Raw genomic sequence first — 10,918 nt, 5'->3', positions numbered from 1 at the left:
CAAGTGAACAAGAACTATCAGAGTCCGTTGATGGAAGCTTACGCCGACGAGGTGAGAAAGCTAGAAGAGCACTTTGACGGCCTACAAATGGAGCATGTTCCAAGAGCTCAGAACGCCATTGCCGATGACCTGTCCAAGTGCGTCGCACTTAAATTACCTGTGGAACCAGGGATCTTTGTGCTCAAGCTGACTCAACCGTCCGTAACGCCATCAACTGGACAGAGCAAGAAGAGGAAGTTGATTTCTGGTGACTATTTGCCGGCAGAGATTCCCGAAGCCGCCGCCAAGAAGGTCCCCAAGATCAACGCCAAGAGCGCTGAGGAGCAGTCTGCTCCGGCAAGCCCTAGGGTTTGTTCCGTTGAAGCAGAAGCTCCCGACAAGTTTTGCTCCGACAAGCTTGCCGGGGAACGTCAAGCTCCGGCAGACCCGCAGGTTCTCGCCGTAGAAGCGGATGTTCCCGCAGCGGCAGATTTGCCTTTAGTCCTTGTTGTCGAGCCACAAGCTCCATCATGGGCGCAGTAGATTGTCCGTTTCCTTCAGACAGGAGAACTTCCCGAAGAGTAAGAAGAAGCGGAAAGAGTAGCCCGACAGTCAAGTATGTACCAGTTTGTCGACAAGACACTGTACAGAAGAAGACTCAACGGTGTGAAATTGAAGTGTATTCACCAGGAAGACGGACAAAAGTTGTTGGCAGAGATACATGGAGGCATATGTGGCCACCACATTGGTGCAAGAGCACTTGTCGGCAAAGCATTCCGGCAAGGTTTCTTTTGGCCGACAGCCCTCCAGGATGCAACTGCACAAGTAACCAAGTGTGAAGCGTGCCAGTTCCATTCCAAGCAGATACACCAACCAGCTCAAGCTCTCCAGACGATCCCTTTATCCTGGCCATTTTCGGTCTGGGGGCTCGACATCCTCGCCCCCTTTCCCCGAGCAGTCGGGGGCTTTGAGTACTTGTACGTTGCAATCGACAAGTTCACAAAGTGGCCGGAAGTGGAACCAGTGAGGAAGGTGACAGCACAGTCAGCAGTCAAGTTCTTCAGGTTGATTGTTTGCCGCTTCGGGATCCCTAACAGGATAATCACCGACAACGGTACACAATTCACGAGCCGCACCTTCATGCAGTACGTCCAAGATCTTGGCGCCAAGGTCTGCTTCGCTTCTGTTACTCATCCGAGAAGCAACGGTCAAGCGGAGAGGGCAAATGCTGAAGTGCTGCACGGGCTCAAGACCAGAACTTTCGACAGGCTGCACAAGTGCGGAAGAAACTGGATCGAGGAGCTGCCGGTGGTTCTTTGGTCGATCAGGACGACGCCAAATCGAGCCACTGGACAGACACCTTTCGCTCTAGTCTATGGAGCAGAGGCAGTTATCCCCACGGAACTCGTATACGGGTCACCTCGAGTGCTCGCTTATGATGAGCTTGAGCAAGAGCAGCTGCGACAAGATGACGCGCTGCTCCTTGAGGAAGACCATCTTCAGGCTGCTGTGCAAGCTGCTCGCTACCAGCAAGCAATGCGCCGCTACCATAGCCGCAAAGTTAATGCCAGAGTCTCGAGGAAGGCGACCTTGTTCTTCGGCGTGTTCAGTCCACCAAGAATTCCAACAAGTTGACGCCGAAGTGGGAAGGCCCTTACCGGGTGAAACAAGTCACTAGGCCTGGCGCTGTCTGCCTAGAGACCGAGGATGGCATTCCGGTGAGCAACTCCTGGAACATTGAGCATCTTCGTAAGTTTTACCCGTAAGGCACGGTTGCCGGAACCTGTTCCGGCAACCACCTTTTGTACAAGTCTTGCCGCTGTTGCATGTGATCCTTTGTACAAATCCGGGCGCAGACCCCGTGCATAAGTAAAGCTCATGTGCTCCGCACATTTTGTCGATTTCATGCTTTCTATTTTCTGGCATATATGATCTGACACTTTGTGCAGCACCTACTCCACGGTAAGCAATAACAAGCCATAAGGCTCCGTATCTTTATTTTCTCTTCTTTCTTTTTTCTCAAGGAAAGAAGATTCCCTCGCCCACAAGTTTGCCGGGGGGGAAAGAAGAAGATAATGGTATGGACCAGGCGTCGTTCAAGAAAGTTTCGCCTTGCCGGGAAGCAAACAACAGAAAAGCTAAGTTGCCAAAGTTTGAGCAATCAGATTTTATAAATTTTAAGTTATTTCCCTTGAACGACCGCACTTTGTATGGAAAACCTGTGCACGGAGGAACCAACTCGTAGCTAGTTGCGCCCTTACTTTGTTTCGAGTCCGCTCAACAACTTAAGTGAGCTGCAACTAGTTGCGACAAGGTTTCTTGTCGGTAGCAGCACCGCCAGCAGGCTGCTGACGTCCCGCACTCAGCGCTCGCGGCTCAGGTGCCTGCACCGACAAGTTCCCTAAAAGCGTAGGGCAAAAACATACAAAGGAAGGAATCAACTAAAGGGAATAACATTGCAATCATTACCCAAAATAGCGTTATATTACAAAGATAGCTTGTCGCGGCTCTAATAGATTGTTTTCATAACATGGCAAACAGCGACAAGAGAGGAAGAAATGGGCGGCCTAATCTACGCGATCACCTTCGATCCTCTTGATCCCGCTCACCTTGTCCACAATGGGTGCGACAAGGGCCTTGAGCGCCTCCAGATCAGCATCCGGCGGCAGGGTCCTGAGGACGTTGGTGAGGTTGAGGCCCGGATTGCGGAAGGCCACCTTCATCAATACTTTCTGGAGAGCTCCCGCGCAAATCTTGCACGACTCGTCGGACAGCTGCCTTGGGATCTTCTCCCGGAGCCGCTGAAGGGCCGTCGCCACGCCCTTGAAGAACAGGACGAGCTTGGCACTGGGCTGGAGGTTCTCGTCGGAGGGATACCCGAGATCCTCCATCCCCAGCTGCGCCAACTCCCTGTCAATGTCTGTGGCAGCATTCACAAGACTCTCCGTCCAATGCTCCACAGTCTCCCTGAAGGCGTTTTGGGTGGCAGCAACACTCTCTAGCAGCGCCTTGTCGGCCTTGATCTCCTCCTTCAAGGCCGCCTCCTGCTTCTTGGCGCTGTCCAGCGTCTTGGTCAAAGCGGTCAACTTTAACTCAAGACCCGTGTTGGAGTCCTTGGCGGCGCTGAGCTCTTTGCCCTTCTCGGCAAGATCGGCTTCTAGCTGCGCCACCTTCATCTCCAACTCCTTCTTGGCGGCCTCAGCGGCGGCGACGGCATCCTCTGCTTGCTTGAGGGCTCCGCCGAGTTTTTCCTCGCGCACGGTGAGCTCCTCCTCGTGGGCGTCAAGATTGACCTTCCGCTGCGCCAGCTCGCCCTCCTCCGTGGATAGCTTCACAGCGGCAAGCCGCTGTTGCTCTTCGACTTCGGCCTTCTCGAGGAAGAAGACCTTCTGCGCTTCGGCAAGCTGCTCCCGCTCCTCCGCCAGGGACCGGAGGGCTTCCCGGTGGAAACCCCCGAGCTCTTCCGCGTGCTTCTCGATATCTACTCCCGCCTTCGCGACAAGCGCCTCGCGGGATTCCAGCTTGGCTTGCCGCACGCGGTAGAGCGACAACAGCTTCTGCAGCAGCCGCTCCTCTTCAGGCTCGTTGCTGCTGCTGCTCGGCGCGTCGACCAGCGTCAGTCCCGCGGAGGCAAGCACTTCCCCGTCGAAGATTTCTCCCTCGACCGGCGCCCTGGAGCTTGACGCCTAGGGGAGGTTGATGAAGACGCCTTCGCCGGCCTTCAAGTATACGCCTGGCTGGGGCTCTTCGGAGCCTGGCGTTGCGGCAGCGGCGGACGGGTCGGCGGTCGGTGTAGCGCCTGGCGCTCCTGCGGCCTCAGGGCCGTCAGTACGATCACTAGACCCCTTGCCAGTTGCCGCGGCGGCAGCCTTGACGGCCTCTGCGCCGGCGGGATCGTCAGCACCGGCCGCTTCTTCGGCGGCAACCTCGGTCTCCATCTGCTCCGCAGCGGATGGGTCTAACGGCCGGAAAAGGGGGAAGAGTCAAGCAAAAATCCAACGAAAAGAAGATCAAGAGAAGAAGAACCCAAGGGAGGTTTTGAAGCAGAAGGGTTACCTGTACCGGGTTCTGCTGCCGTGGTCTCCGCCGTCGGGGGGCCGCTGGTGCTGTCCCTTGCCGGAGAACCCTCCCTTGCCGGAGACTTCTCCTTTACCGGAAAGCCCTCCCTTGTCGGAGAGTTCTCCCTTGTCGGGGGATTCTCCCTTGTCTCCTGGTGGGGCTGCTCTGCTCCTACACAAATCAGCAATCAAATGTCAGCAAAGACAGAGTATCCACGCGCACCTCACAAGCGGAGAGCAAATCATATACTTACGCTGGGGGCTGCTCTGGAGAAGGGTTGTCGGGTCCGGCAAGGTTGTCTCGGGCGCGCCCCCTGCCGTCGCGGTGGGTTCATCCTCGATGACGATCACCGGGACCTTGGCCCTCTTTGCTGCTCTCTGGGCCAGAGTCCTAAAGAGGAACAAGTTCAGAGAAAAGCAAGTGAGAAACAAGACAAACAGCAAGGATTGAAGAAATGCAAGTACAGCAAGAGAAGCTTACTCTTCTTCTTCTTCCTCGTCGGAGCTGAACGTGGAGAAGTCGAAGTCCGGCGCGCGCCCGGCGCGAGGAGGCGGAGGAGAAGCTTCCCTTGGCCGCTTGGCGGGAGCAGTGGCGGTGGTCTGAGATGACCCCGCTCCGGCTGCCGGCGCGGCGTGAGCAGCGGCAGGAACTAAAGCGATGGTCCGGCTAGACTCCGCTCCAGTTGCCATCGCAGCATGAGGAGCTCCCGCGGCAATGGTGTTTGCCGCGGTGGAGCGTGTCACGCGGCGTGGCGACTGTTGACCCGCTTGCCACTCCGCCACGTCACCGGCCTTGCGGAGACGCCTTCTTAGTGGGGATGGAGGCTCTGCTTGCGGCGAGCTGCCCGAAGATGAGGAGGAAGAGGAGTTGATTTCCAACGAGCCGCTCGTGTCCTTGGCGGGCTCGCTCGGCTCGGCGTCACGCCCGGCAAGCTCCTTCTTGCTGGCGGGCTCCCGTCGCTCGGCACGGCTTGCCGCTTCTGCTGCATCTGCCTCCTCCATGGTGAATCCAAACTCGCCCGCGGCTGCGGCTGCCGCCGCCTCTTCCAGCCTAGTGGCGATGAGTGCCATCTCAGCATCCGTGGTGTCGCGGGTGAGGCTGTCCTTCTCGTCGGAGCGGATCGGCACTTCCACCAAGTCATCGAAGAACTGCTGCACGACGTCGTCTGCAGGCTCCTGCCAAGTTGGCACAATTCCATGAGAGTCGCACAGCGGCATCATTGCACGGATGCGGTCGAGCCCGGAATTGTTGCACAACGGAACAACGCCCCCCGGCAACCTGAGCACTTCAGGATGTTGGGGGTCGTACTTGAAGAGCTCCTGAAGCATCGCGTTGAGCTCCAGAACTGTGAAGTTGAAGTTGAGGCCCGGCCGCAGCCTCATGATGTCTGCCGCATTCTTGAACTCCCAAGTGGGCCTCCCCCGTTCCTGCAGGGGGGCGATGCGGCGGCGAAGAAAGTCTGCGCCAACAGCACCTACAGTAAGCCCGGCAAGCCTGAGGTGCAAGATCCGGGTGACAGCAATCTTCAGCCTGTTGTCTTCCGGGGCCACGTCACTCCAATCGCTGCCGCGTGCTACTGGGGTTTGGCGCCGGGTGGTGAATGGCTGCGGGTTCTCCTCGTCAATCCAGCACCAGTCTGCTCTCCACTCCTCCCACTTGCCGTGGAATTCTCCCTCTAGATACGTTTCCTTCTTGCCAGCCCTTGAGATCCAGGCGATTCCGCCGGATAGAGGCTTTCCTCTCTCTACTCGGGGTATGAAGAAGTGGCGAAAGAGGGCTAAGTTGGGATGGACTCCGACAAAGTTTTCGCAGAGATGTGCGAAAACTGCCATGGTCAGAACGGCATTGGGGGTGAAGTCAAGGAGGTGGAATTCGTAGGTATTCATGATGTCGCAGATAAATTCAGAGAAAGGCGGGCAGAGCCCGCAGTAGAAGAACAAAGCAAAGAAGGGGTATCCGTTTGGGGCCTTCTTCCAAGCGGCGGCGGGGAGTACCTTCGTGCGCGGATGCGCTCGTGTCTCCATCGACCAGAAGAGGTAGTAGTTCTCCCTCAGCTCCTTCGCGGCAAGCTTGGGGGGGAAGACGGCCCGCTCCTTCCGCAGCGCCGCGAGCCGCTGCGCCTCGGTCGACTTCACGACCTTCCCCTTGTCGGCTTTTGGAGCCATAGCGGAAGTGGTGGAGGGGGTCGACGGCGTTCGTGGTGCTGGTGGTGATGGGGGGCGGAGCGCTGCTCTCTTTCGGCTTTGAGAAGATGGGGGAGCGGCGGAGATTTCTGAGATTGGAAGCAGCAACGGGCGAATGGGCGAACTGCCCCTGTTTCCCCTGCTTAGAAAGAGGGAGGGGGCGGACGTTCCGCATTTCCGAATAAAGTAACCACCCACGATCTCTCTCACGATGCCGCATTCAACGCGTGCCGTTCGGGGAGGGCGCGGTGGATACGGAGAGAGATACGGCATAACCTAGGCCGCGCGTGCCCGTGCCCTGTTTTGGGCCTGGCCCACCAGCGCTCGGCACCGTGTATGGCCCAGGCCCGGGGGCTCCTGTCGGTGTACTAGGGTAGGGGTACCCTAGTATCCCGAACTTGTGCACGGGCAGTCGCAGCGTCCCGCGGCAAGGCTTGCCGGGTGACCGCCAAGGTCCTCCGTGGTTCCTTTGGAGCCATTCAAGAACAAAGTATCCAAGTCAAGACCCCAGCAAGAGGAGCTTGCCGGGAAGGCCAACCAAGGCACCTCAAGACCCCGGCAAGAGGAGCTTGCCGGGAAGGCCAACCAAGGCACCTCAAGACCCCGGCAAGAGGAGCTTGCCGGGAAGGCCACCCAAGGCATCTCAAGGAACTTGCCGCGATGCGTCGTACGTCCCGGCAAGGCCCGGTGAAAGACAACTCCCGGGTGCGACAAGACAACAACCGCGGCAAGGCGCTTGCCGCGGCAAGCCACCTCTCTGGGCCCGCGCTCCAGCACATCCACCAACATGTCGCTCTGGGGCCCTTCCAGGCGTACGTGGCGGGAGGCTGTGCAGCCAGCGGCGCGCGGTGGCAAGCGGCGCTGACAAGTTGACCATCGTGGCGAGCGGTGGCGTCCCTGACGGTCCCTTTTGCACTGTTTAGGCGATGCAGACGGGCATTTAAGGCCCTTGTCCCCTGCCGTCAGGGTTAGGTATGATACATTGTAGCATGTAGTTGTACCTACCGCAGCACCTTTCCATTTTTACCCTTGTCTACGTTGCCACCTGTCGGTAACCCCTTGAGCATATAAAAGGAGGCCCATGCGCAACGTGGAGGGAGGGAGCCAGCTCAGAGAACACTCACGCTCGGTCTTGTTAGCTGCTGGTGTGTACTGTAGCACTCCGCGCTCCCGAGCAAGAACTTAATACAAACCACGAAGCAGGAGTAGAGTTTTACGCATCCGTGCGGCCCGAACCTGGGTAAATCGCCCGCATGCTTCGCCTCGATCCGCTCTTTGCACGATCTCCGCCCCCGCCGAACCGAAAGGGACCCGGTCCGCCGGTCCCATAGGTGCCCGTGGATCAGTACCCCAGCAAGGGGGCTCCCCTCCGGGAGGAGCCCCAGGGGCATGTACAGCCCCGCCCTGACATGTGGCCGGTACGGTAGGTCTAGGTGAGATGTATCTGGGCACCCGTGAGCCAGCGCGGGACTCACGGGGCCCTACCTCTAGGCGGGTTGCGCCTGGCACTGGGCCTTATCTTGTGCTGTGTTCCTGCAAATTTGGTTAGATGTCGGCACTCTACGTCCTTGGGTCCCGGCCCTCGAGCTTGTCTCAGCCGTCGCTGGTATGCCAGGTCGCGATGCCGTGGACATGGCCAGAGGGTGAGGGCTGGAGAGCCAGTAAGAGCCCTGAGTCGCGATGCTCAGGTACCCCCCTTTAACGTGCAAGTGGTCGACGTGGAGAAGAAGAGGTGCCGTGGACAGTCATCAAGTAATCAAGCATGATGGAGAATGCATAGTCAGAAATAAACGCAAGGGAGATACATGCCGTTGGGCCTGGCCCGAGCAACTTGGGGATGATGCAGCCCGAGGGGCGCCCCCAACAAAGCAAGCTAACGACATGAAATAAGTGGGATACATACCGCATGGACGGACCCACGCGGCCTGGGAATGATGCAGCCCTGGGAGGGCGCTCCCAGCTGGAAATGAAACTTGTAAGATGTCACCTGAAGGTGTCGAGGGCGAAGGGGTGTTGGTGCAGCAGACTCGGTGGGCTGCGAAAGCCGATCCTCACGAGCCCCATGGCCCAGGGGCCTCGGGAGGCTCCGAAGGCACTGGTAGCTCTTCACGAATCATCTCCATCTCTGCCAAGGCTGCGGAACGCCTGTCTTCTTGAGCCTCCATGATGCCCCTCATGAGGCGCTGGCACGTAGCAACCGCGCTCGGCAAGCCGTAAGGCATGCGAACGTAGCTGCGGAGCGGGCCCCCGCAGCGCCCCACTTGCGAGGGCCAAAGGCGCCCCATCGTGGTGGCTTGGTTGAGCCCTGGTACGTTGATGCAGATGCGCAGCCCACCATCCTCGCCCGGATGGGGAGCCACAGCCGGTAGACGGCGGCAACCTCTCATGATTCTTGATTCCTGTAGTTCTTGAATGGCCTTGTCGACGAACTCCTGCGGGTCTGACCTTCCTTGCCTTGCTCCTTCTTGAGGGAAACGTGCTTCGAAACACGCCTCCATATGGTGCCCAAGCGCCTCCCTCGTGACCCTGGCCAGGTCGGTGGCCCTCCAGGGGAGAGCCCCCAAGCCCTGCCTGAGGAGGGCGCCGGGCGCGCCTTCCTATGCGATGGAAGGAGGTTCCCCCTGGGCAGATGCGGGCCCTGAGGGGCCCGCCCCCCGAGGGGCTGGTCCGGACGATGTCTTCTTCTTCTTCTTGGGGGTGGTCTCGGGAAGCCTCCTGCTTCCGTGATCCGGGTCTTCCAGTGTCGCGGCCTGAAAGGCTCGCTCCAGGGAACACACTACATCCTTCTCTTCACAGGGCACCGTGATGACTCCGCCACTTCCTGGCATCTTGAGGACATTGTAGCCATGGTGAGTCACGGCCATGAACTTGGCCAGCGCTGGGTACCCGAGGATGGCATTGTACAGCAGGCGGTTGTGGGCGACGTCGAAGTCGATGAGCTCGGTGCGGTAGTTGTCGCGTGCCCCGAAGGTGACAGGGAGGCGGACCTACCCAATCGGGACCGTGGAGCCATCGGTGACTCCGGAGAAGGGCTTGGTTGGCGGAAGCTGGTCGTAAGGCACTTGGAGATTGTTGAACATTTCCACAGACAGGACGTTGAGCCCTGCCCCACCATCGATGAGGGTCCTGGTGACCAGTACATTGCTGATCACTGGGGAGCAAAGCATCGGGAGGACTCCGGCTGTGGCCACGCACTTGAGTTGATCCGCTGAGCTGAATGTGATGGAGCAGGCCGACTGAAGGAAATATGCCCTTGAGGCAATAATAAAGTTATTATTTATTTCCTTATATCATGATAAATGTTTATTATTCATGCTAGAATTGTATTAACCGGAAACATAATACATGTGTGAATACATAGACAAACTTAGTGTCACTAGTATGCCTCTACTTGACTAGCTCGTTAATCAAAGAAGGTTATGTTTCCTGACCATGAACAAAGTGTTGTTATTTGATTAACGAGGTCACATCATTAGTTGAATGATCTGATTGACATGACCCATTCCATTAGCTTAGCACCCGATCGTTTAGTATGTTGCTATTGCTTTCTTCATGACTTATACATGTTCCTATGACTATGAGATTATGCAACTCCCGTTTGCCGGAGGAACACTTTGGGTGCTACCGAACGTCACAACGTAATTGGGTGATTATAAAGGAGCATTACAGGTGTCTCCAAAGGTAGATGTTGGGTTGGTGTATTTCGAGATTAGGGTTTGTCACTCCGATTGTCGGAGAGGTATCTCTGGGCCCTCTCGGTAATGCACATCACTTAAGCCTTGCAAGCATTGCAACTAAATGAGTTAGTTGCGGGATGATGTATTACAGAACGAGTAAAGAGACTTGCCGGTAACGAGATTGAACTAGGTATTTGGAATACCGATGATCGAATCTCGGGCAAGTAACATACCGATGACAAAGGGAACAACGTATGTTGTTATGCGGTCTGACCGATAAAGATCTTTGTAGAATATGTAGGAGCCAATATGGGCATCCAGGTCCCGCTGTTGTTATTTACTGGAGACGTGTCTCAGTCATGTCTACATTGTTCTCGAACCCGTAGGGTCCGCACGCTTAAGGTTACGATGACAGTTATATTATGAGTTTATGCATTTTGATGTACCGAAGTTAGTTCGGAGTCCCGGATGTGATCACGGACATGACGAGGAGTCTCGAAATGGTCGAAACATAAAGATTGATATATTGGAAGCTTATGTTTGGATATCGGAAGTGTTCCGGGTGAAATCGGGATTTTACCGGAGTACCGGGAGGTTACCGGAACCCCCCGGGAACCATATGGGCCTTAGTGGGCCTTAGTGGAAAGGAGAAAGGGGCAGCCCAAGGTGGCCGCGTGCCTCCCCCCTTCCCTAGTCCTATTAGGACTAGGAGAGGTGGCCGGCCCCCTCTCTCTCTTTCCCCCCCGAGGAATCCTATTCCAACTAGGATTGGGGGGGGGGATCCTACTCCCGGAGGGAGTAGGACTCTCCTGGCGCCCCCCTTGTGGCCGGCGAGCCTCCCCCCTTTGGTCCTTTATATACTGAGGTAGAGGCACCCTAGAACACACAATTTGATCCACGTGATCTATTCCTTAGGCGTGTGCGGTGCCCCAGCCACCGTAGTCCTCGATAATACTGTAGCGGAGTTTAGGCGAAGCCCTGCTGCTGTGGTACATCAAGATCGTCACCACGCCGTCGTGC

This window comes from Triticum aestivum, chromosome 6A (genome assembly GCF_018294505.1).
Source record: "Triticum aestivum cultivar Chinese Spring chromosome 6A, IWGSC CS RefSeq v2.1, whole genome shotgun sequence".
NCBI classification, from domain to species: domain Eukaryota; kingdom Viridiplantae; phylum Streptophyta; class Magnoliopsida; order Poales; family Poaceae; genus Triticum; species Triticum aestivum.
The sequence above is the reverse complement of the archived record's forward strand: the minus strand, read 5'-3'. Positions refer to the sequence as shown.